The following is a 27,573-nucleotide window of genomic DNA, read 5'->3' on the forward strand; positions in this document are numbered from 1 at the left end:
GAGTGTTTTCAGTATCACTTTCTGAATCTGATGATGTACAGTTTATTTGATTGAGTTGTAACGTATCAGTTACTGTGTCATCAATACCTGGAGGGTCTGATGTTGTTTCTGGATTTGACTGTACTTGATTGATTTGTCTTTGATGTTTAGGTGTACTACTTCTGTGGCGATTATTAGAATTATTATAGTTATTATTATTCCGGTGTGGTGATTGGGAATAATTTCTATAACGATTATTATAACTTGAGTGTCGATTTTGTGAATTATTTCGTGATCTGTTTTGGTAATTATTGTTTGGTCTGTTATAGTTCGATCTATTATATGAGTTATTCCTTGATTGATTGTTCGGGTAATTCTGGTTTCGGTTGTTTGAATAACTTCTATTTCGATTATAGGAGTAGTTTCTATTCCTATTGTATGATGAATTTCGTGATTGGTTGTTTGGATAGTAGTTATTTCTTGATTGGGAATTAGATCTAGAAACAAATCGTTGTGTATTTGAATTTGATCTGGAGTAGTTACTTCTACTATTTGGTCTATTGTAGTGATTTTGTGATGAATTTTGTGTATTTCTTCGTTCTGGCGATCTTCCTCTATAACTTGAGTTATATGGTGATTGATTTCTTGTATAATTTGTATTGTTCGGGAGTGGTTTTCCTGAACTGTTGTTGCTGTGGACTGTTTTGTTCGGTAGATTTTGATCTTTTTTCATGTATTGATAGAATGATTTATTTGGTTCTTTATATTTTTGAGGTTTATTTTGATTGTCTTGCTGTTTTTGTCTACATTCAGAAATACTATGTCCGTATCGTCGGCAATAATTACACCATTTTTTGAAAGATGGTTTGCCTTTAAAGTTCGGGTTCTTTTCGTAAATATTGAGTATTTCAGTGATTTTTTCAACGAGGTCTGTCTCTGATTCCTGTATATTATTAATATTAGTGGGAGTCGTTTCAATTCTGTTAACGTATTGTAATTTCAGATTTTCCGTTTCTTCTAGTTTCATCGTGATTTCTGCTTGTTCTAATTTGTCTACTAGTTTTCGAAAATCTAAATCGGGTTCTCGAATTGAAGAAGGATGGGATGCTCTCTTTTTTATTGCTATTTTCCTTAATTGTGGTGTTAAGGTCATCATTAAGATTTCTGTCATCTTTGTGTTTTTATAGTCATGTGTATTTAATGAATATGCTTTTCGAACTAGTGTTTCGATTCGTACTGCTATTTGCTTGATGGTTTCGTTTGGTAATCTGCGAATTTCATTACATAAAACTCTTTGTTGTTGTTTGTTTCTTTCGGAGTCAAACATTTTTGAAAATTCTTGTGTAAACCTTTTCCAGTTTGATTTTATTTCTAGAGGTAGTACTGAAAACCATTTTTGGGCTGCGCCATCTAAGGTTGTTTGTATTAACGCTGTGCGTCGATGTATCCAATTTTGATGTAGTGGCGTATTAATTGGTTCAGGTCCAATATTTAAAATCAGGTTTGCTGTTACTGCATTTAAATAATCTTCTACAGAATATTCAGGGTCTGTTCCTGTGAAAACCATTAAAGGTTTGTTTGATGTTATTGATGATCCACCCATAAGGTATGGATTCATTGTCATTTGTAATGATTCTGCTGCATTTGGCATTTGAGAAAAATTTGAAAGTTGGTTTCTTGTTATTTCATGTTGTTGGAGATAATATGGGAGTGGTATTTCATTTTGCATTTGTGATGCTTGATACGAGTGTGCAGTCATTGGATTTTGTTGTTGAATTGGTTGAAAAGATTGTGTATTAATTAGATTTTGTTGTTGAATTGGTTGTTGATGTTGTGCATCTATTGGTTGTGGAGAAAAATTTCTATGATTTGTACGTGTTCTCTGTATTCCTTGTCTACGATATTCTTGAGTATTTTGTGCAAATATATCTGGTTGTAAGAAATCATCATCTGAGGATAAATAATCCATTTGATAAGATGTTTGTTTTTTATTTTTATTTTGCTGAAAAAATGGGTAATTTTCACTGTGATCCTGTGGAGGATTTGTTTGGAAATTTATTGAATTTGGTTGGGTCATTGGGTTATCCCAATTTCGAGATCTTGTATATTGGTTAAAATTTCTTTGTGGTTGGTTATATGTTTTTGAGGGATGTGTATAATTATAATTATGGTCTGTAAAGTTGTTTCTAGTGAATGTTTTGCGTGTTTTTGATGGTATTGTCATGGGTCTGTATGTTTGGTAATCCATATGTGAATATTTAGGGGCAACCGAAGGTTTAACGGTTGATTGTAAGGTTACCTGTGTTTGTGAAGGATTTGTATTTCTTGGTGTTGTTAAATTTGGGCGTATTGGTGAAATACTTTGTTGTGTAGTTGTTGTGTGTACAATTTCTTCATTTATGAAGTGTGATGGTGTCTGGATATCTTGTTGAGTAAGATTCCTAGTTCCATTGAGGTTTTCATTGTGTATAACTGTAGAGTTTAAATTATTATTTTGTGTATCGGGCAAAAATGTATTATAGTTTAATGGTGTTGCATCAATGGTTAATGGTATTACTTTTACATAATCTCTTATGTAAGATATCGTACTTATTGCTTGACTTGAGATTGATTGTGGGAAGCTTATAAATGCGGGATGAGACCATTCGGGGTCCCAAACATAATCTGATTGTTCTGTGATAGCGGTATCATCGTTCGAGTTTTGGGGTCTAAAATTTTTTCTTGCTTGTGCAATTAAATCAATATTGTGTGTGAAATAATCTATTATGAACCATGCCAAAATTTTTTGTAGATCGTGTTTTGTATGTTGTGAAACGTCGTCTTTCGTGAAATTTTCTTTAATGATGTTTAAATAACTAGAGAGTAGTGTGATTTCATGTCGTACTCTTAAATGTTTAGATGTTTCTGTCGGTGAGACATTTGTTATTGGGATTTCGTTTTCTAATATCGAAATATAACTATATATTTTTGCGAAAACTTCATTGGTGAATATGGAGTTTGCTCTTTGTGAGTTATGATATTGGATGCTTTTTATATATTCTGAAAAAACTTTTGAAAATTCTAAATCAAGATCGTCTGTTTGAATTGTATATTTTCTATTATTATGGTTTGGTGAGGTGAATTCTATGGAGTAGATTCCATACTGTTGTGTTATGTTGCATATATCTTTTAAGTAGTGGTCTATGATTTGTCTTTTGATTTTTACATCTGGGAACTCTGTTTTACATGGACTAATTCCGGGTTCAAATAAATTTAATAGTAAATTTCTGCAAAATATGTGCTGTCCTCTATCAGTGGTTGCATCTACTATAAAAGGAAAGATTTCATCATCATCTGGACTTTCTTCACCTGGGGTGTGCGTTGAGCTCATTTTTTCGTTCGATGACTGTTAATATGTAATTATTAATGTGTCGAATTGGTTGATTCCAATTGTATAAATGTACTGGTTTGTGTTTATACTGCTTTTTTATTCTTCTTTTTCCTCTTTTTGATGAATTTGAAGTTGTTTCTGAGTCAGAAAAATATAATTGATCGTGAAGTGGGTAATTTTTATCTATTGATTCTTTTAGTTTGTAAAGTTCGTCTAAACTGTTGGTTTCTGATTCTGAAAATGCGTTTCGATTTTTTGAAAATCTTTTTCGTGATATTTGTCTTTGTTTCGTTATTATTTTTCTTTTTAGTGTTTGTCGTTTTGTTCGAATGTATCCAACTGTTTGTGTATGAGGTGTGATTACAAGGTCGTATTTTTTGTTATCTATTTCACAATTGTGTAAAACGATTGTTTGTTTATTTCCTAGGTTTTTAAATGACATAAGGTTTAGGATGACGGATGCAAAAGGTTGTTAAATGGTTTCTATTTTCTTAAACTGTTAGTTCTTACGATTTTTTGGTTAGCTTAACCTGGGTCTATTTGTTCAGGGTTGGAGAGAAAAGTATATCGATTCCGAAGAATGATTTTTTACTTTCTCGTGGCTAGTATAAGTTAAGGTGTTAACTTACTTAATCTTACTTAGGGGTAGTGATTGTGTTCAAGGGTTGGAGAATAGTAAATCGATCCACAAGGTTCAGGTATAATTAGAACGCGAGTAGTTCGTTAGATACTATTTTAAACTTACTAAGTCTAAGATTTATCCTGGGTCTAGTAAGAGGGGGGATCAAGTGAAGGATGAATAACCGAAGTTCTTCACTGTTTATCCTAATTTGAATGATTAGTTTTGTTTAAAAATTTCTATTAGTTTTGGGTCTTTAGAAAGGGTTGGGTAGTGAATCGACGTTTGAGGTCGTTAGACACTAATTAAGTGGGTGGGGGAGAACAAAGTTGTTCTGTTTGATCCAAGGATAAGCCTTGATGATCAAATTTGAAATTTAATTAAGTAGAAAATGATTTAAGATCCAAGGATAAGCCTTGATGATCTGGTTTTAAAATTAAGTGAATTTAAGTTTTAATAAAATTTTTAATGTGTGTAAAGGAAAGATTTAGTGTTTTGATGATATTAGTGGGTTTATGATTGCTGTTATGTTTTAGGTGATGGAGCTGGAACAACAGGATGATTTATGATTACTAACCATTTATTGTCATGCTACTAATTTTTATTTTTTATTTTTCAATAAATATTTTTCAAACATGTTTTGTATATTACTGCAGAGTTTTAGGAAAACGATCTTAGATCTTTTTATCAATCGTTATTGTATATTAATAATTTTGTTTAGCGCCTGAAATGATTTTGAAGATTAACTTCAAGGTTTTATGTTTGCAAATGAAAATCTAAATTCATTGCCAGTAGTATTCTAAATATAAAAGTTTGTTCTGGTTTTTGCCTAACTATCATATAGCTATATGGCAAATTTCTACTTTGTCGTATGTCGTCTCTGGTTCGAGGTCTTCTTCCAATTCCGGGTAGTTCTGTTATGGTTCGGAATATTGGCTCTGATCTATTGAGTCGTAGAGACATTTCGATTAAATTATTGTCGTATAACATTTTGTAAATGTTTTTGTCTAATTTCTAATCTATTTTGGTTAATTCTAAGCTATTAAGGTCTTGTTCGAGACTTATGGTCGCACCAGATGAGTTAGGACCGAGTTGGTTAACTCATAGAGTAATTTCGGATAGGGTACACCGTCTGCTCGTCACGCTATCTTATTTTCGGCCGGATAGATTCGTGCAACTTCTTAGTCTAATACCGATCCTAATCTTACTCTTATACTATCTAGTCTCAGGTTGTTTAACTAGTCTCTGCTAGGCTCAATAGATCTAGGGTATACTGGTTTATTGCGGCTGCTGAAGTGCTCGGGAGAGTCCAACTAATTTCTAAGTTAAATTCAAATCTCTCTGGTGCTGAAATTACAAGTAACTTCAGCACTTACAAATAAGTGGGTTGTTAGTTAGATGGATCATGATTGGTTAATATTAAATACTTTACATTGGTAAAATATCTAATTTATCCAATCATAAAATGTAGTTTAGATCAGGTTCCACATCAGAAACAATCATTGGATTCAGTTGCGTGATATAACATGTTGAAGCCATTTTAGCCTGTAATTGAACGATATTTACTAATTCAAAAAAGTTTTCGCACTGTCAAGAAAAACTGGTTTAAATTTTTTGTGTTTCAAATCAATTCCGAGCTTCGAACCAATTCAAAGCAATTTTTTTGTAGTAGGGTAATCTGCAAAACTTTTAGTTCCTTTCAGTACAAATTTTTTCGACGTTTACTTAGCGCTGTGCTAGGAATAAAACAATTAATTAACAAACAGTTGATTTTCTTGAAAATTCATTATGATTTTTTGACAAAAAATTTTCCCTCAATTTGCCTACGTTATTGAACAGTCAAGTTTGTCAGATTCTGGTCTTATGTTGAGTTTTTTTATTGTATTCATTATGATTTTTACAGACAATTTTTTATCTCAATTCGCATACGTTACCGTGACTGTCAACTTTGTTTCAATTCTAGGTTTTGTTTGATCCTTTGATTAGACAACACTCTAGAATATGTCACTTATTTGAAAAAAAACTTTATATTTATTTTTTTAAACAATATGGTAGGAGCATTCTGTGCCACTTGCTTGGCAACCGGCCATCCTTGTTTCATTAGGTAATTGTCGTGGTTGCTGTTCATTGAAAAGTTGTATTGCCAAGATGGATAAACTCAAGCGACCATTTTTTGGGTAGAAACTTTTCAATTTTTTGGAAATTGGTAATTTTTTTTATTGTAGTACCAAACAGTAAAAGTCCATCGTTCTCTATTATTTTTTGTCTATTTTTTGCTGACTAGTTTTTCATCATTTCATCGAATCAAAACATCTTTTGAGAAATGTAAAAAGAGTCGAGATGGTTGTGTATCAAATCAACTAGATTGAGAAAACTAGAACCTGCATAGAATTAACAAAAGTACGCCCCATTATGTTGGAACTAATGTGCTCTTTATGTTGAAAACAGTTTGTTCAGATTCTGGTAGAATCAATCTGTGAATAATTTAAATTTTACAGAAGTTACTCGTGTCCTCTATCCAGTACTTCCATCTTAAAATTGTTGGAGAGAAAGCACAATTACAGAAGTAAATTTCTTCTTTTATAGAGGTAAAGTTTTTTCACTAGTAATTCATCATTTTGCTTAGTCAAAAACCAAAGAATTAGCAGTAAAGTTTAATTTGAATAGAAACAAAAAGGAGAATCAGATGGTTTAGAATCATGCCAACCTGATGAGAAAACTAACTGCTGCACAGAATAAATTAGAGTTTGAAGCAACTCAAAATAATTGACCTGATTTAAATCTACGGTCCTATCAGATTCAGATTCTTAAAGAACTGTGTTTTTGATCTTTTAGCTTTACAAATAACAAACTTCTTCGAAAAAAAATTGTCAATAACTCTCCGAGTTCACAATCCACTTTCGCAACTTCTTTTGGGAGATTATCTGCTTAAGAAAAAGACCTGCACTGGGTTCCTCGGTAGACAAGCTCAGTTTTTTCTAGCTCTTCGTCAAAAAACCTCAGTGCAAAGACCAGCGGCACACTGAAGTTCGAAACTTTTTGGCTGAAAAGTATGTCCATCATTATTTAAATCTCGAAGTTTTTCAGTATTAAGATCTTCAGCTTCAGCCGACGCCTTTCTGGAGTTACAAACATATCCTGATCCCAGGCGACAAACGTTAGACGATCTGATTGCTTCTGATCTGTGGCACTGTCTTGGAAATGAAATAGAATAAGAGTGACTAGATTCAAATCATTGATTTATAATAGAATTCAAACTTGAGCGTCTAGAGAATACAAAATAGACCGTGCCATCCATCAATTTTTCCGCAAGCGCATTACTGTTTTTCACCAACTTTTGATCCTAGGCGGAGTCCAATAGCGATTCCAAGCTTAGTTTCTAAGTTTAACCTTAGGTTTTTACACGGAAGGTCATCCAACCATTGCGATCCAAATTTATCCTTTTATCCACAGTGAACATTGAACTTTTTTAGAACACTAGGCTCAGTTTTCAAAATCAAATGCAGTTTTTGCTATCAAAAATGAGCTCGTTTCAAGTGTTTTGAGTTTTTTCCGAAGCTACTTCATGTTTTACTGAGTCGAGCCAAAGTTTTGAAGCATCATTAAATGTTCAATTCTCAATCTCCAAACCATCAAATTCGCTCAAGGTAACTCTTTTCTACCTACTGTTGAGACTAAATAGGCTTGTAAAATTGGTAGAATAGCAGCAAAACACCGAAGCAATCTAATGCTGCCAGGAGAGCTAATGCTGCGAGGAGAATGGTTATCATTCTTTTTCATAATTCTTACCTTGCAAAATGAGTTTTTTAGAGTTCGACAGTTTTGTTCGAAAAAATTACGTTGAAAAAAGAAGGCTTAGACACACAAAAAGTTTTGACATACTAAGGCCTTTCAGGAAAAAAAACATAATGTGCATCCAGCTTGTAAACAAAATGTTTTTTAGCCATGTTAAGCAATTTCATCTTCAGTTTTGGACAATTTTCTTGAAAGTTATCAATGATTTTATGGTAATGCGTACTTGTGGTCGGTCCTAGAAAGTACAGCTCCCATTTTTTCTATTATCTTTGAAGAAGTGGTTTAGAAGTGAACTAAAATTGGCTCTTGTTATTTTGTAATTAATACATGCTTGTTTACGAGCACTTTTATATAGGTTATCTAGAAAAAAAGTAAGAAATACGTCAAAAAGTAGCCTATAACTAATTTTTTCTAGTTTACAGAGAAAAAATATCATTTTATCCAAACGTTTTTCTGCGTTTTTTACGGTACTCTCTTGAGTATTCGAACAAATGACTTGGCTGTTATCACAACAAAAACCAGATTTTTTTCTGAGCTTTGTGCTCTATTTGAGAATCTTTGTGAGTCTGTTTCAGTTTTGAATTCGTTGCGTTGTGGTTTGATAAGAACGCTAAAAACTCGCGTTGTTTTTTGATCTTCTTGATCTTCAAACATTTTAGGTGCGTTTTTGATTGAATCAAGTGTCTGGGCGATGTTTCAAGTTAAATTAGATATGTAATGTTTATAATTAGTAAGCGCTTATAACTTTTATAGTAAGCGGTTTTTAAAAACAATTGATGGCATAAAACAGCTGAGTCCCAAGTTCTTTCAGACTTTTGAATGTTTCAGCTGAGGTTGATTTTCATGATGTTTTTCACAATGTTTCAGATGATGTTTTTCATTCCACACAATCTGGTTCCAACTAAATTTTTTTGATGAAATTTGAAAATATATGACACTTAAACTATTGTGATTAACCATTGTGTCAAATAAAAATAGGGATTGCAGATTCAAAATCTTCCGAATAGTCATAAGGACTTTGTAAAAACAGTTTTCTCCGATGTGTGAAGTTTCTCAGTTTTTTACAACAAAAAAACAAATAAATCAGAATTTGATAGTAACAATTAGATTGATAGTAACAAACAAATAGAAAGTTTTTTACGTTCAATATAAACGTTTTTGTATAAAAACTTGTTTGACTGGTCTTAAGATCTCCGGATAGTAAATAGGTTTTTAGCAGCCTGAAGATGCACACACAAAGAACAAAGTTGTTTCTTGTGTTTAAAGTCTTAATGCATAACCAATAAGTTTAGTCAATCAGTTCAAATGAATGTTTCTGTCGCGCTAATTAGTCGTTTTGTTCGTAATTCATTTATAAATTAGCCTTTATTTGATTCTTTTTTGTGGAAAACTTCGGAAATTAACTACTGACTTCGATAGTAGGAAAGCTCTGATTTTTCAGTGTTTAAGCTCAAGTCAACATTTTTCTCCGATTTCCGTATATTTGCAACTTTTCGAAAAACTATCTTGCAGTTGTCTGCTAGACCTCCATCATCTATATACCAAACGCTTATTCTGGAATCAAGCTTTTTTAATTAGCATTTGTAATGTCTCGTCAAAAAGGGATGGAGCCTCGAGGTCTCATTGTTGGGTTCCTTCCTCTGACATAATGATAGAACTTCCTTAAAAAAGGTAAAACCATTTACTCCAGATGCAGTGAGTGTTTTTTTAAACTCGGGATGGTTCAAAAGAATGTGATTCATAGTATCTCTCTGGAGCAAAATGAAAGAATTACTAACATCTTATTTTAATTACCCCTAACACTTTGCGTTGCCATTATGCTCAATCAAGTATATGAAGAAGTGTGCATAAATGTCAGCTCCATGTTTAGTATCAAATTTTACCTGAGAGCTCAAAAAAACAAAAGCATACTACTTTCAGTTTATGGACGCTTTATGAACAAAAAAGTAGCTTTTCCGCTGGAGAAGTTTTCTGCAGTTGTATTTTCAGCGCGCATTGTTGGAAACGAATAACTCATGCGGAATTATTTTTCTAGAAATTCATGCTTTGGGAGGAAAATATACGGTAGGTCTCTCAGGCGCCGGTAGATTGTACGATTGCTCCAAAATGTTGTTTTTTTGCGTGCTGTGTGCGATCATCTTTTGTCAACGTTTTTGTATTTGATATTTTCATCTTTGAAAATATTTTCATCTTGCAGATTTGAAAATTTCTTCTGTGAATAGGGATGATATTAATTACTTGGATCTGTTTTGTTTCTTTTTTCGAATTGTCTGCAATTCGTAGCGCATTTCGAATTTTGTCTCTGCTTCTGTCTGGAGTTCATAGCTCATAGTTAATTGGTAGCTGATATTCCGTCAAAACTACAGTTTGGCTCGTCGGGTCAAAAAAGCCTACAACCGCAAAAATTTAAACTATTTTTTTTGTTTCAAATTGCAGAAATCAAAAGGAAAAAACGTCAATTGTTTTGCACGTGCATTTTGTTCATCTTTTCTTAAAGAAAATTGAAGTTTATTTTGAACATAATTTTGCAAATTCTATAAATTACAGAAGCATGTTTGACTTTTTCTTATGATTTCTCAGAAATACTTCAAAAATGAATAAAAAACAAAATCGTACATTTCTGAGACATAAATTACCGAAAAGCGTTCATGTTTTTTGTATTATAAAACCAAATATACAGAGTCAGCCTGAAGAAAATAATTGCTCCTAAGCTTCGTAAAACTTAATTCTTCTGCCATTTTACCGTTCCTCCTCTGTTCCGTGTTTCTAAGCTATATCCACGTAAAATAAATGCTATGATTGCTAGCATGTGGCTGGATTAAGCAAAACAAACACTTTTTATGCTCGTGTATCAATTCTTGAAACCGATCTATTTGAAATGTGCAAAATCTATTCAAAAGGTGTTTATGTGCAAAAATGGCATAAACACTAGAAGTGCCTCACAATCCTCTGTTTTTATGATGTATTAGCCTAATAGTAGTTTTTGTATTCCACACGATTGGGTTCCGACTAAGTTTTCAAAATAAAGTTTGAACATAAATGCTCTTGAACTAAAAATGTCCTCTTGATTGTGAATACCCACTGAGATTCATAGTATCTCTATGAAGCAGAACGAAAGCGTTATTCTCAATTTTTTTAGCCTTCTCCATTTGGGTTTTCATTATGCTTAATCAATTTTTGAAAGGAGTGTGCAGCAATTTCAGCTCCTAGTTTAGCATCACATCCCATTGAGCGCTCCCAAAAAAACTTTGGCATTCAATGAGAGCAGAAAAGTTTTTATAAAACAGTATAGCCATTCGAAAAAAAAACTTCTCTAGCAGTATATTCATTGTTTAAATTGAATAAGTCATGCGCAAATAAATTTCAAAATTAATACATGCTTGGTGAGGTCAATTTATGGTGAGTCATTTAGGGATGGGGGAGAGGTTGTCAGGTTGATCCGACATTGCTCTGCTTTTTTGAGCAAATTGTTAACATCTTTGTCTCAGTTTTTGTCTTTGAAATTGAGACCCGCATTGCCGTTTTTTTACTAATAAGGTCATCCAAAACTTGGGGAACAGTCTCGTCCAGAACTGCTCTCGAACTATTGATTTGGAGCTTAATATCAGCTCTTTTGAATGCTTATATACCAACTTCTCGTGGTTAGGAGTCCAAAAAGGTGCGATCTTGTAATGTGAACCGGCCAGTTGTTTTTCTCGTTTTTTATTTCCCTATTCCAAATTGCTGCGAACTATCCTAATCGTCTGCTCGAGATATGTCTGAGGCGGGCTTTACTCCGGGGTAAGTTCCTTAGGCAGTGAAACAAGGTTGGCTTTTTGTTTTTGTTTATTAAAGAACTCAAAGCTGTCGCGTGTTTGCGACGACTTTTTGGGGAGCTATAGAAGAAACAAGAAGAACGCCAGAAAACCAGCTCAGAAGTGCCGTTTTCTACTCCACAGTGAATTTTCATCAACTGCAGCAAAAGTCATTTTATCCAAAAGATATTCTACCAAAGGAACACGCGAGTCCTTAGGTTCTGTTTTGAGTATTCGAAAATTAAAAATTGTTGTAATTACAAAATTAACTTGTACTAAATCATAACCAATTAAAGCATTGTTGACAGATTTCGCAATGATTGTTTTGTAATGTGTACTTGTGGTCGGTCTTTGCTCTCAATATTCTGTAGTTAGGCTCAAGCCAACACTTTTTACGACTTCAATTTTTTTTCAAAAACTTGGAAAAATATCTTCCACTTGTTGGCTAGAACTCCATTGTCTATATACCAAGTGTTTATTCTATATCAGGCTTTTTACTAGCTTTTAAAACGTCGCGGTAAAAAAAAGTGAAGCGTCGGGGTCTCATTGTTGAGTTCCCTCCCCTGACACAATGATAGAATTCCTAAAAGGTAAGTCCGTTTTTTCTAGATGAAGTGAGTATGTTTTTACAACTCGAGTTGGTTCGGGATGATCTATGAAGCAAAATGAAAGCATTACCCACAACTTTTCTTACGCTTTTTCTCTTTGGATTGTCATTATATCCATTCAAGTTTCGAACGGAGTGTGCAGCAATTTGGGCTACACGTTTAGTACCACAGGCAACCAGAGCGTTCCCGAAAACTTTTTGTCATTCAGAGAGTGCCGAAAAAGTTCTGTAAAAAATAAAATAGTCATTCGGAAGAAAAAACTTTCTCTAGTAGTATGTTCAGCGCGCATTGAATAATTCATGCGGAAATAATTTTTTAAAATAACACATGCTAGTTATTTTTTTTTCGTAGCAATCAGAAGATCAAAAAAATCATAGTAACCAAGGTTACTGTCAGGAGTCCTTTCATCACGTATTCGAGAATAAATCCTTGGAATTTTCTAGATATGGAAGTGATAATGATAAAAGAAGATGACAAGTGTTGATGTCCTTACAATTAAAATCAATACGGGTTACGTTTCTTCAATAAGAACAGCAATTCGACACAAGAAATTATAATATACAAATATAATTATGTTATGAAAAAATATTTCGTCGAAAGTTATTTTTTTTCAATTATTGTTCGCAATCTGCGTTCGCAATCTGTTTTGACAGGGAATTTTTCTGTTTTTTAAAAAGCTGGCGGCTTTTGGGTTCCTCAGTGCATATGCTTTGGTTCTTACATAATTTGCTCTAAAATGTTTCTGTGCTGGGGTCGGCCGCGCCTTGAATCTCAAAAGCCTGCCGTTGAAAAAGATACCCATCACTAAATCATTATACTTGTCATTTTTTGCTCTTCCGCTTCAGCGGTAGCCGTACGAGAGTTACAAACAGACCCGGCACTAATTTTTCTAGGAGCTAAGGAGTCTACTACCGTTACATCCCACAAAAGATTCTTACCAACAGCTCATGGAACGAGCGTCAAACCGTCTGGTCGCTTCTGATCGGTCCTTTGCGGTTTCGTGGTTCTAAAACAGACGGAATGTGAGTAGAAGATAAACTCTGCTTTATAGGGGCATTCAGGTTTGAATGCCTAGAGAATCTCCTTGCACTTTTGAGGCAAGGAAGACCATGCCAACCATCTTCGGTAACGTTTTTTCTGCACACGCATTTATCCCTTTCACATTTTTTTGAGACTTTTTTAATCCTGAGTTGTTGGTTCGACAGTTTTGACCTTAAATTTTTGCACGGGATGATTTTCAACCACTGGGAGCCAAATCTATCTTGGAATGCGTTGAATCATTTTACGTCCGTTGGTTCGGGTCGTAAAATCAAGTCTGCAATTTCGCTGTCAGAAAATGGCTGTGTCCAATTTTTTTGGATTTTGTTTTCTGGAGCCATTTCAGATTTTCCAAATTCAAACCACCGTTTAGGCTCATCATCATAGGTTCAATCCACATGTTCCAAACCAAAAATCCGCCTCAGGTTTTTTTGAATCCTACTGCTGAGGCTAAGAAAGCGGGTAAATCTGGAACACGAGCGGAAGAAACGCACAAGCCACCTTTGTCTGCCGGGAGAACTGCTCGTAAAAATTGTTTATCATCCATTTTCAAATTAGTGACCTTGCATAACGAATTTTTTAGTAGTTTGTCGTAGCGTTCCAAAAAACTTTTTTGCAAAAAACAATGTTTCGTACGCAAAAAATTAAGGAATTTTGGCATACTAAAGCAATTTTTCAGCAGGCAAAACTATAATGGGCGTCTAGTTTGTCAATGACATCCGAGATTTTTTCAAGTTCCTTAATTTTTTCGTCGAACGATTCTTTTTTGTAATGTTTGACGACTGGAGTTCCTAAATCGAGGAGTTCTTCTTTTCTTTTATTTTTTTTTGGATATATTTTTCGAAATTATGTTAAAATTGAATTATAATGTGTACTCGTAGTCCGTCCGAAAGAACAAACTTCGGACTTTTCAGTGTTCAAGCTCAGGACTTAAAGTTGTTCCGATTTCAGAATAATTTTAAGGTCACGGAGTACTATCTTATAGTCATCGATTAAATTTTCATCATCTAAATACCAGATGTTAATTTTCGACCCCAACTGTTTGACCAACATTTGAATTTTTTGCGCAAAAAGGGGTGCGGCTTCAGGATCACCTTGCTGAAATCGGTCTTCTGATATTATGATAGAGCTTCCGTATAAAAATTAAGTAGGTTTACTGTACGCTTAATACTGTATACAATTCGGGGTGATTTGAAAAAACATGAATTAGCATTGTTTCTCTATTTAGAGAGTTAAAAGTCTTCTTAAATCTAGCTTTAAGAGAATAGTGAATTTTGATTGTCGTCGCGTTCAATTACGTTTCCGAAAAAACTTTGAGGCTCGACGAGAGCCATGCTTCAGCGCATTTATACGCGATAAGTCTCAGTCTGTTGCCTATGGCAATCAGTCTCAACACTCTGTCCATCTTTATGAGGGTGATAAGCTTTGCGCCAAAGAAGAAAGGTCTTAGAGGTTCAGGTATTTTGCCATCTCCAATGTGGTTTATCAGCTTAGTAAGCGATTCCAGTAAAATAAGTCCTGCTCTGCCATTCGACTTACTAACAAAATCTTTAAAAACTTGAGAAACTATTTTATCCGGACCTGCTGCTGATCCGTTCGGAAAGCACATTATCGTTTTGTATAGATCAATTTCGGTTTTGGAAAAACTATCTAAATTTTCTGGATTTCCCCAATCATCTGACTCTCTTTACCCCTATCAACATTATACTTTACTCCTCTATGTCTAGAAACTTCTTAGGACCTTGACCGGATAATGTGATGAAGGGACTTTTGACTGTAACCTCAGTTATTATGATATTTTCGACCTTCTGGTTACCCCTCTTAAAAAATAAATGAGTAAATCGGAAGCACAACTCCGATACGCTGGCTTTGATTTTTGGGCAGATTTGACCAGTACTTTTGTGAAAGGGGAGGATTTTGATTATTTGGATATACGTCTGGTTTCTTGTGCGACTTGTTTGCAGTTAGCGCATTTTGGAATTTTTATTCTGTTTCTATCAGGACTCCAAGGTTAGTTGGTTGCGAGCTGAGATTCCGTCAATTGTTGTTGACTCAGGACTCGTGCGCGCGGGGGGGAAAAGGCTGCACCCGGATATATATGAGAATGAGTCACATATGAGGTGAAAGAAAAATAGGCCCGATAACTATTGGCTCAAGAGTCAGGGACACTATCTCTTGTGTTTTTCTACCTCGAACGGTCGGAGCCAACTCGGTTCACTTGCGACATGAGACTAAAAACCCGTTACAGCTTGAAGGCCACTACCAAAATACCCCCACTCTAGAAAATAAGAACGTCCACATACTCAGGTCTCAAAATACCCAAAAGACACGAACGCCGTTAAAAATAGGGTCGGAACCTTATATATACAGTTACTTTTTATTATACAGTGGACCTTTGATCCATATCAGATGGATCAACCTAAAATTCTCCCTAACTCAACATAATAATGTAAAACACACTTAGAAATTTAAATTGGGTACTCACATACCGACATGACGAATTGAGTAACTAAATTTTAAAGTCTAGAATTATTCCGGTAATCAAGTTTAGCCCAAAAGTTTGAAATTAAAAAGTTTTAACTCACCACACAAGTTTTCTATTTGGACCATTGGGCAACTTCAGCTGTCCACTTTTCGATTGAGGGTTCATTCTGGTCCACTCGATCTTCTCTATTTGTTCCCGGTCACTCTTGATCCATAACCAAGAATAAGAGAGCTCTACTCTCGTTCGATTTATATGGCAAAATTGCGAATAGCAATTTCACGCTCCTAGTTTCGGACTACTTTCCCGCAATTTTAGTTCGATTTAATTCGAAGCTTGAGTATGACAGGCTCAATTCGAATTTTTGAAAAATTGCATTTCACCCCAAAATCAAGACTAAACGTTGGTCAAGGTCAAACTTTTAAATATTACCGACTGGCAAATACTCCACGGACTCAAAATCGATGTCCTCATCGCGTGTCGTCGTCTGTCAGTTAGCCCCCAGGATGTTGAGTGCGTTTCAAGATACAGTTCCAGTGGTCATTTACAGACGTTTACAGCATATTTAAGTTTATCTACACCCCAAAATTCTCAGCCATGCAAAATCGTCACATTATCGCTAAACAGCAACCAAAATCTGTATTCAACTGCACCCTGAATTTCAGATTAATTGTACAATAACGACTAATAAAAACAACACTTGTCGTTTTCTTTAAATCAGCTGTAAATTAAATAACATCTTGAAAAATTAGTTAGTATAAATCTAAATTGTTAAAATATAAAATTCATCTCATCATTCCAACTTCATCACCTAAAAAATAACAGCAAATTTCAAAACTAACAATCATCAAAACCAAAACTCTCTAATTTAAACTATCAAGGCTTATCCTTGCTTTCACTTAAATTAATCTCATTTAAATAACAGATCATCAAGGCTTCCCTTGGATCTTTAAATTGATCTATATCTAAACTTTTAAATTTCGAAATATCTAAACCTCTGATCATCAAGACCTATCCTTGGATCAATTACAACAATTTTGTTCTCCCCCCTCCCAATTTAATCAGTGTCTAACGACCTCAAACTTCGATTCCCTACCCAACCCTTATCAAATCCAGAATTAATAGAAATTTTTGAAAAACTAACCATTCTAAATAAGATAAACAGTGAAGAACTTCGGTTACTCATCCTTCACATGATCCCCCTCCTCTTACATGACCCATGCTAAAACACTTAAACTTAGTAGGTCATAAAATGGTATCTAACGAACTACTCGCGTTCTAATTTAACCTGAACATAGTGGATCAAATTTCTTTTCTCCAACCCTTGATCACAAATCCCAACCCCTAAGTAAGATTAAGTAGGTCAATCTTAGCTTAGAATTAGTCACGAGAAAGTACAAATCATTCTTCGAAATCATTATAGGCTTTTCTCTCTAACCCAAATATACGACCCAAGTTAAGCTAACCACAAAAAATTGTAAGAACTAACAGTTTAAGGCATTAAAATTACTAATCCAGATTTTGCATCCATCATCCTAAACTTTATGTCAAGAGACAATTTAGGAAACAAACAAACAATCTTAATACACAATTGTTTAATTAACGAAGAAAGATTCGACCTCGTAATCACACCACACAGACAAGCAGTAGGATATATAAGAACAAAAAGACAAACACTAAGAAAGAAAATAACTAACAAGCAAAAACCAATTATTAGGAAAAGATTTTCAAAACGAAAAAACGCAGTCTCAGAATCAGAAACAACCGCAATACAAGAACTTCACAATTTAAAAGACTCGATAAATAAAAATCATCAAGTTGACGACCAACTATATTTCACTAACTCAGAAACCACGTCACCAGCATCAGTAAAAGGTAAACGAAAAATAAAAAAATGTTACACAAACAAACCAATACGTTTGTACAATTGGACTCAACCACCAATAAGACACATTGAAATTTTTACACTAACAGAAGTACAACACAAAAATGATTCAAAATGAAGATAACCCAGAAAATTTAGTACTTCCATTTTTAATATTCCCATTAACTGAACCTCGAGGACAGATAGAATTTTGTTAAAATTTAATTGCAAACTTATTCGAAAAAGGAGAAAGTCCATGCACAAAAGAATTTCCTGATGTAAAAATTAAAAGACAACTTCTTGACCACTATCTCAAAGGTATATGTAGTCTCACATCACAATATGGAATCTACACAATAGAAATTAGATCCTCAAATGCATTTCATGACAGATATCTCATTCAAGCTGATGATGTCGATATTGAATTTTCAAAAGTCTTTACACAATACATCAAAAGCATACAACATCAAAACTCACAAAGAGCAAATTCGATATTTACAAATGATGTATTCTCACTTATCTATAGCAATTTATCTATAAAAGAACTAATTGAACCTCAAGGCGATTCACCTGCTCAAACATCTCGTCATTCAATTGTACGACATTAATACACATATTTTCAAAATTTTTAAATGCAATCCGAGAAGATCCAACAAAAAAATGAAATAACACAAGTAAAACACGATTTTAAAAAAATTCTTAGCATGGTTCATAATCGATTATTTTAGTCACAATCTTGATCTTATTGAACAAGCAAGAAAAAATGTTCGACCACAAAATACAGATGACTAAACTGTACTAGCAGAACAGTCAGATTATGTTTGGGACCCTGCATGGTCTCATGAATCATTTAAAAATAACCCAACACTCATTTATTAATATCAAATCAAGCAATTAACACAATCTCTATTCACAAAGATTATGTCAGAGTATATCCACTTACAGTTGACGCAACACCTTTAAATTATAATTCATTCTTCCCTGAAAGAACAGGAAATAATAGTTTAAATTCTGCATTTATAAATAATGAAAACTTGAATGGAACAAGAAACCTTACAGAACAAGATATACAAACCCCATCACATTTTGTAGGCGAAGAAATTGTTAAAACAATTAGAACAACAGAAGCACAACGAAGCAATTTACCTATTCAACCCAATTTTACAACTCCAAAATTAACAAATCCAACGTTACAGCAAACAATCATACAATCAACAGTAAAATCTTCTGTTGCACAAAAATATTCACAAACGGATTACCAAACGTTTTGATCAGTAACAAAGCCATCATACAAACAACAAACAACGCATAGAAATAATTTTGCAAAACATAATTACAATTATGTAAATGGACCAAAAACGACAAAACCTAAAACAAATACTCAAATATTTGCACAAAGTCAGAATATACCACAACCAACTTTAAACACGCAAAGTTTCATGATCAACCACGATCCTCAGAAGAACAAAGTGGAAATTATCCATTTTTTCAACAAAATAAAAATAATAGAGATAAATACAATACCAAAAATCAACCTCATTATTATGCTCAAAAGTTTTCTCCATCAGATGATGAAGAATATTGTAACCAAAATCATCAACGATTTTACTCGAACCAAAGACCTCGTTCTTACAGTATTGACTAACCAGATATTTTTGAACCATTTAAACGAAATGAACAAATAAGACAACCTAGAAATAATCCAACATTTCACAACAATAATTTTCAACAACAAAATCCAGTCAATACAGAATCATACCAACCATTTCAAATGCATAACGAAATCCCACTGCCATATTATTTACAACAACATGAAATAACAAAAAGCCAACTTACAAATTTTTCTCGAATGCCACATGCCGCAGAATCAATACAAATGACTAAGAATCCATCCCTAATGGGTGGATCATCAATAATATCATATAATGGTATTCACAGGCACAGAAAATAATTAACAGGCAAAAACAAATTATTAGGAAAAGATTTTCAAAACGAAAAAACGCAGTCTCAGAATCAGAAACAACCGCAATACAAGAACTTCACAATTTAAAAGACTCGATAATTAAAAATCATCTAGTTGACGACCAACTATATTTCACTAACTCAGAAACCACGTCACCAGCATCAGTAAAAGGTAAACGAAAAATATAAAAATGTTACACAAACAAACCAATACAATTGTACAATTGGACTCAACCACCAAAAAGACACATTGAAATTTACACACTAACAGTAGTACAACACAAAAATGATTCGAAATGAAGATAACCCAGAAAATTTAATACTTCTATTTTTAATATTCCCATTAACTGAACCTCGAGGACAGATAGAATTTTGTTAAAATTTAATTGCAAACTTATTCGAAAAAGGAGAAAGCCCATGCACAAAAGAATTTCCTGATGTAAAAATTAAAAGACAACTTCTTGACCACTATCTCAAAGGTAGTCTCAATGTAGTCTTAATGTAGTCTCACATCACAATATGTAATCTACACAATAGAAATTAGATCCTCAAATGCATTTCATGACAGATATCTCATTCAAGCTGATGATGTCGATATTGAATTTTCAAAAGTCTTTACACAATACATCAAAAGCATACATCATCAAAACTCACAAAGAGCAAATTCGATATTTACAAATGATGTATTCTCACTTATCTATAGCAATTTATCTATAATAGAACTAATTGAACCTCAAGGCGATTCACCTGCTCAAACATCTCGCCATACAATTGTACGACAGGAAATACACATATTTTCAAAATTTTTAAATGCAACCCGAAAAGATCTAACAAAAAATGAAGTAACACATGTAAACACGATTTAAAAAAAATTCTTAGCATGATTCATAATCGATTATTTTAGTCACAATCTTGATCTTATTGAACAAGCAAGAAAAAATTTTCGACCACAAAATACAGATGACTAAATTGTACTAGCAGAACAGTCAGATTATGTTTGGGACCCTGAATGGTCTCATGAATCATTTAATAATATCCCAACACTCATTTATTAATATCAAGTCAAGCAATTAACACAATCTCTATTCACAGAGATTATGTCAGAGTATATCCACTTACAGTTGACGCAACACCTTTAAATTATAATTCATTCTTCCCTGAAAGAACAGGAAATAATAGTTTAAATTCTACATTTTTAAATAATGAAAACTTGAATGAAACAAGAAACCTTACAGAACAAGATATACAAACCCCATCACATTTTGTAGGCGAAGAAATTGTTAAAACAATTAGAACAACAGGAGCACAACGAAGCAATTTACCTATTCAACCCAATTTTACAACTCCAAAATTAACAAACCCAACATTACAACAAACGATCTTACAATCAACAGTAAAATCCTCTGTTGCACAAAAATATTCACAAACGGATTACCAAACGTTTCGACCAATAACAAAGCCATCATACAAACAACAAACAACGCATAGAAATGATTTTGCAGAACATAATTACAATTATGTAAATGGACCAAAAACGACAAAACCTAAAACAAATACTCAAATATTTGCACAAAATCAGAATATACCACAATCAACTTTAAACACGTAAACTTTCATGATCAACCACGATCCTCACAAGAACAAAGGAGAAATTATCCATTTTTTCAACAAAATTAAAAAAATAGAGATAAATACAATACCAAAAATCAACCTCATCATTATGTTCAAAAGTTTTCTCCATCAGATGATGAAGAATATTATAACCAAAATCATCAACGATTTTACTCGAACCAAAGACCTCGTTCTTACAGTATTGACCAACCAGATATTTTTGAACCATTTACACGAAATGAACAAATACGACAAACTAGAAATAATCCAACATTTCACAACAATATTTTTCAACAACAAAATCCAGTCAACACAGAGTCATACCAACCATTTCAAATGCATAACGAAATCCCACTGCCATATTATTTACAATAACACGAAATAACAAAAAGCCAACTAACAAATTTTTCTCAAAAGCCACATGCCGCAGAATCACTACAAATGACTATGAATCCATCCCTAATGGGTGGATCATCAATAATATCATATAAACCACTAATGGTATTCACAGGCACAGAAAATAATTAACAGGCAAAAACAAATTATTAGGAAAAGATTTTCAAAACGAAAAAACGCAGTCTCAGAATCAGAAACAACCGCAATACAAGAACTTCACAATTTAAAAGACTCGATAAATTAAAATCATCAAGTTGACGACCAACTATATTTCACTAACTCAGAAACCACGTGACCAGCATCAGTAAAAGGTAAACGAAAAACCAAAAAATGTTACACAAACAAACCAATACGTTTGTACAATTGGACTCAACCACCAATAAGACACAATGAAATTTACACACTAACAGTAGTACAACACAAAAATGATTCGAAATGAAGATAACCCAGAAAATTTAGTACTTCCATTTTTAATATTCCCATTAACTGAACCTCGAGGACAGATAGAATTTTGTTAAAATTTAATTGCAAACTTATTCGAAAAAGGAGAAAGTCCATGCACAAAAGAATTTCCTGATGTAAAAATTAAAAGACAACTTCTTGACCACTATCTCAAAGGTATATGTAGTCTCACATCACAATATGGAATCTACACAATAGAAATTAGATCCTCAAATGCATTTCATGACAGATATCTCATTCAAGCTGATGATGTCGAAATTGAATTTTCAAAAGTCTTTACACAATACATCAAAAGCATACAACATCAAAACTCACAAAGAGCAAATTCGATATTTACAAATGATGTATTCTCACTTATCTATAGCAATTTATCTATAATAGAACTAATTGAACCTCAAGGCGATTCACCTGCTCAAACATCTCGCCATACAATTGTACGACAGGAAATACACATAATTTCAAAATTTTTAAATGCAATCCGAGAAGATCTAACAAAAAAATGAAATAACACATGTAAAACACAGTTTAAAAAATTTTTTTAGCATGGATCATTATCGATTATTTTAGTCACAATCTTGATCTTATTGAACAAGCAAGAAAAAATTTTCGACCACAAAATACAGATGACTAAACTGTACTAGCAGAACAGTCAGATTATGTTTGGGACCCTGAATGGTCTCATGAATCATTTAATATTATCCCAACACTCATTTATTAATATCAAGTCAAACAATTAACACAATCTCTATTCACAAAGATTATGTCAGAGTATATCCACTTACAGTTGAGGCAACACCTTTAAATTATAATTCATTCTTCCCTGAAAGAACATGAAATATTAGTTTAAATTCTACATTTATAAATAATGAAAACTTGAATGGAACAAGAAACCTTACAGAACAAGATATACAAACCCCATCACATTTTGTAGACGAAGAAATTGTTAAAACAATTCGAAAAACAGAAGCAAAACGAAGCAATTTACCTATTCAACCCAATTTTACAACTCCAAAATTAACAAATCCAACGTTACAGCAAACAATCATACAATCAACAGTAAAATCCTCTGTTGCACAAAAATATTCACAAACGGATTACCAAACGTTTCGACCAGTAACAAAGCCATCATACAAACAACAAACAACGCATAGAAATAGTTTTGCAGAACATAATTACAATTATGTAAATGGACCAAAAACGACAAAACCTAAATCAAATACTCAAATAGTTGCACAAAGTCAGAATATACCACAACCAACTTTAAACACGTAAACTTTCATGATCAACCACGATCCTCACAAGAACAAAGTGGAAATTATCCATTTTTTGAACAAACTAAAAATAATAGAGATAAATACAATACCAAAACTCAACCTCATTATTATGCTCAAAAGTTGTCTCCATCAGATGATGAAGAATATTATAACCAAAATCATCAACGATACTACTCAAACCAAAGACCTCGTTCTTACAGTATTGATCAACCAGATATTTTTGAACCATTTACACGAAATGAACAAATACGACAACCTAGAAATACTCCAACATTTCACAACAATAATTTTCAACAACAAAATCCAGTCAACACCGAATCATACCAACCATTTCAAATGCATAACGAAATCCCACTGCCATATTATTTACAACAACATGAAATAACAAAAAGCCAACTAACAAATTTTTCTCAAATGCCACATGCCGCAGAATCACTACAAATGACTATGAATCCATCCCTAATGGGTGGATCATCAATAATATCATATAAACCACTAATGGTATTCACAGGCACAGAAAATAATTAACAGGCAAAAACAAACTATTAGGAAAAGATTTTCAAAACAAAAAAACGCAGTCTCAGAATCAGAAACAACCGCAATACAAGAACTTCATAATTTAAAAGACTCGATAAATAAAAATCATCAAGTTGACGACCAACTATATTTCATTAACTCAGAAACCACGTCACCAGCATCAGTAAAAGGTAAACGAAAAATAAAAAAATGTTACAGAAACAAACCAATACGTTTGTACAATTGGACTCAATCACCAATAAGACACATTGAAATTTACACACTAACAGTAGTACAACACAAAAATGATTCGAAATGAAGATAACCCAGAAAATTTAGTACTTCCATTTTTAATATTCCCATTAACTAAACCTCGAGGACAGATAGAATTTTGTTAAAATTTAATTGCAAACTTATTCGAAAAAGGAGAAAGTCCATGCACAAAAGAATTTCCTAATGTAAAAATTAAAAGACAACTTCTTGACCACTATCTCAAAAGTATATGTAGTCTCACATCACAATATGGAATCTACACAATAGAAATTAGATCCTCAAATGCATTTCATGACAGATATCTCATTCAAGCTGATGATGTCGAAATTGAATTTTCAAAAGTCTTTACACAATACATCAAAAGCATACAACATCAAAACTCACAAAGAGCAAATTCGATATTTACAAATGATGTATTCTCACTTATCTATAGCAATTTATCTATAATAGAACTAATTGAACCTCAAGGCGATTCACCTACTCAAACATCTCGCCATACAATTGTACGACATAAAATACACATATTTTCAAAATTTTTAAATGCAATCCGAGAAGATCTAACAACAAAAGAAATAACACATGTAAAACACGATTTACAAAATTCTTAGCATGGTTCATAATCGACTATTTTAGTCACAATCTTGATCTTATTGAACAAGCAAGAAAAAATTTTCGACCACAAAATACAGATGACTAAACTGTACTAGCAGAACAGTCAGATTATGTTTGGGACCCTGAATGGTCTCATGAATCATTTATTAATATCCCAACACTCATTTATTAATATCAAGTCAAGCAATTAACACAATCTCTATTCACAAAGATTATGTCAGAGTATATCCACTTACAGTTGACACAACAACTTTAAATTATAATTCACTCTTCCCTGAAAGAACAGGAAATAATAGTTTAAATTCTAAATTTATAAATAATGAAAACTTGAATGGAACAAGAAACCTTACAGAACAAGATATACAAACCCCATCACATTTTGTAGGCGAAGAAATTGTTAAAACAATTCGAACAACAGAAGCACAACGAAGCAATTTACCTATTCAACCCAATTTTACAACTCCAAAATTAAAAAATCCAACGTTACAGCAAACAATCATACAATCAACAGTAAAATTCTCTGTTGCACAAAAATATTCACAAACGGATTAGCAAACGTTTTGATCAGTAACAAAAACATCATACAAACAACAAACAACGCATAGAAATAATTTTGCAGAACATAATTACAATTATGTAAATGGACCAAAAACGACAAAACCTAAAACAAATACTGAAATATTTGCACAAAGTCAGAATATACCACAAACAACTTTAAACACGTAAACTTTCATGATCAACCACGATCCTCACAAGAACAAAGTGGAAATTATCCATTTTTTCACTAAAATAAACATAATAGAGATAAATACAATACCAAAAATCAACCTCACTATTATGCTCAAAAGTTTTCTCCATCAGATGATGAAGAAAATTATAACCAAAATCATCAACGATTTTACTCAAACCAAAGACCTCGTTCTTATAGTATTGACCAAACAGATATTTTTGAACCATTTACACGAAATGAACAAATACGATAACCTAGAAATAATCCAACATTTCACAACAATAATTTTCAACAACAAAATCCAGTCAACACAGAATCATACCAACCATTTCAAATGCATAACGAAAACCCACTGCCATATTATTTACAACAACACGAAAAAACAAAAAGCCAACTAACAAATTTTTCTCAAATGCCACATGCCGCAGAATCACTACAAATGACTATGAATCCATCCCTAATGGGTGGATCATCAATAATATCATATAAACCACTAATGGTATTCACAGGCACAGAAAATAATTAACAGGCAAAAACAAATTATCAGGAAAAGATTTTCAAAACGAAAAAACGCAGTCTCAGAATCAGAAACAACCGCAATACAAGAACTTCACAATTTAAAAGAATCAATAAATAAAAATCACCAAGTTGACGACCAACTATTTTTCACTGACTCAGAAACCACGTCACCAGCATCAGTAAATGGTAAATGAAAAATAAAAAAATTTTACACAAACAAACCAATAGGTTTGTACAATTGGACTAAACCAATAAGACACATTGAAAATTACACACTAATTGTAATACAACACAAAAATTATTCAAAATGAAGATAACCCAGAAAATTTACTACTTCCATTTTTAATATTCCCATTAACTAAACCTCGAGGACAGATAGAATTTTGTCAAAATTTAATTGCAAATTTATTCCAAAAATGAGAAAGTCCATGCACAAAAAAATTTTCTGATGTAAAAATTGAAAGACTACTTCTTGACCACTATCTTAAAGGTATATGTAGTCTCATATCACAATATGGAATCTACACAATAGAAATTAGATCACCAAATGCATTTCATGACAGATATCTCATTCAAGCTGATGATGTAGATATTGAATTTTCAAAAGTTTTTACACAATACATCAAAAGCATACAACATCAAAACTCACAAAGAGCAAACTCGATATTTACAAATGATGTATTCTCACTTATCTATAGCAATTTATGTATATTAGAACTAATTGAACCTCAAGGCGATTCACCTACTCAAACATCTCGACATACAATTGTACGACAGGAAATACACATATTTTCAAAATTTTTAAATGCAATCCGAGAAGATCTAACAACAAAAGAAATAACACATGTAAAACACGATTTACAAAAAATTTTAGCATGGTTCATAATCGGATGTTTTAGTCACAATCTTGATCTTATTGAACAAGCAAGACACTCATTTATTAATATCAAGTCAAGCAATTAACACAATCTCTATTCACAAAGATTATGTCAGAGTATATCCACTTACAGTTGAGGCAACACCTTTAAATTATAATTCATTCTTCCCTGAAAGAACATGAAATATTAGTTTAAATTCTACATTTATAAATAATGAAAACTTGAATGGAACAAGAAACCTTACAGAACAAGATATACAAACCCCATCACATTTTGTAGGCAAAGAAATTGTTATAACAATAAGAACAACAGAAGCACAACAAAGCAATTTACCTATTCAACCCAATTTTACAACTCCAAAATTAACAAATCCAACGTTACAGCAAACAATCATACAATCAACAGTAAAACCCACTGTTGCACAAAAATATTCACAAACGGATTACCAAATGTTGTGAACAGTAACAAAGCCATCATACAAACAACAAACAACGCATAGAAATAATTTTGCAGAACATAATTACAATTATGTAAATGGACCAAAAACGACAAAACCTAAAACAAATACTAAAATATTTGCACAAAGTCAGAATTTACCACAACCGACTTTAAACACGTAAATTTTCATTATCAACCAAGATCCTCACAAGAACAAAGTGGAAATTATCCATGTTTTCAACAAAATAAAAATAATACAAATAAAAACAATACCAAAAATCAACCTCAATACTATGCACAAAAGTTTTCTCCATCAGATGATGAAGAAAGTTATTACCAAAAACATCAACGAT

Source organism: Symsagittifera roscoffensis, unplaced genomic scaffold (assembly GCF_963678635.1).
Source record: "Symsagittifera roscoffensis unplaced genomic scaffold, txSymRosc1.1 SCAFFOLD_67, whole genome shotgun sequence".
Taxonomy (NCBI): Eukaryota; Metazoa; Xenacoelomorpha; order Acoela; family Convolutidae; genus Symsagittifera; species Symsagittifera roscoffensis.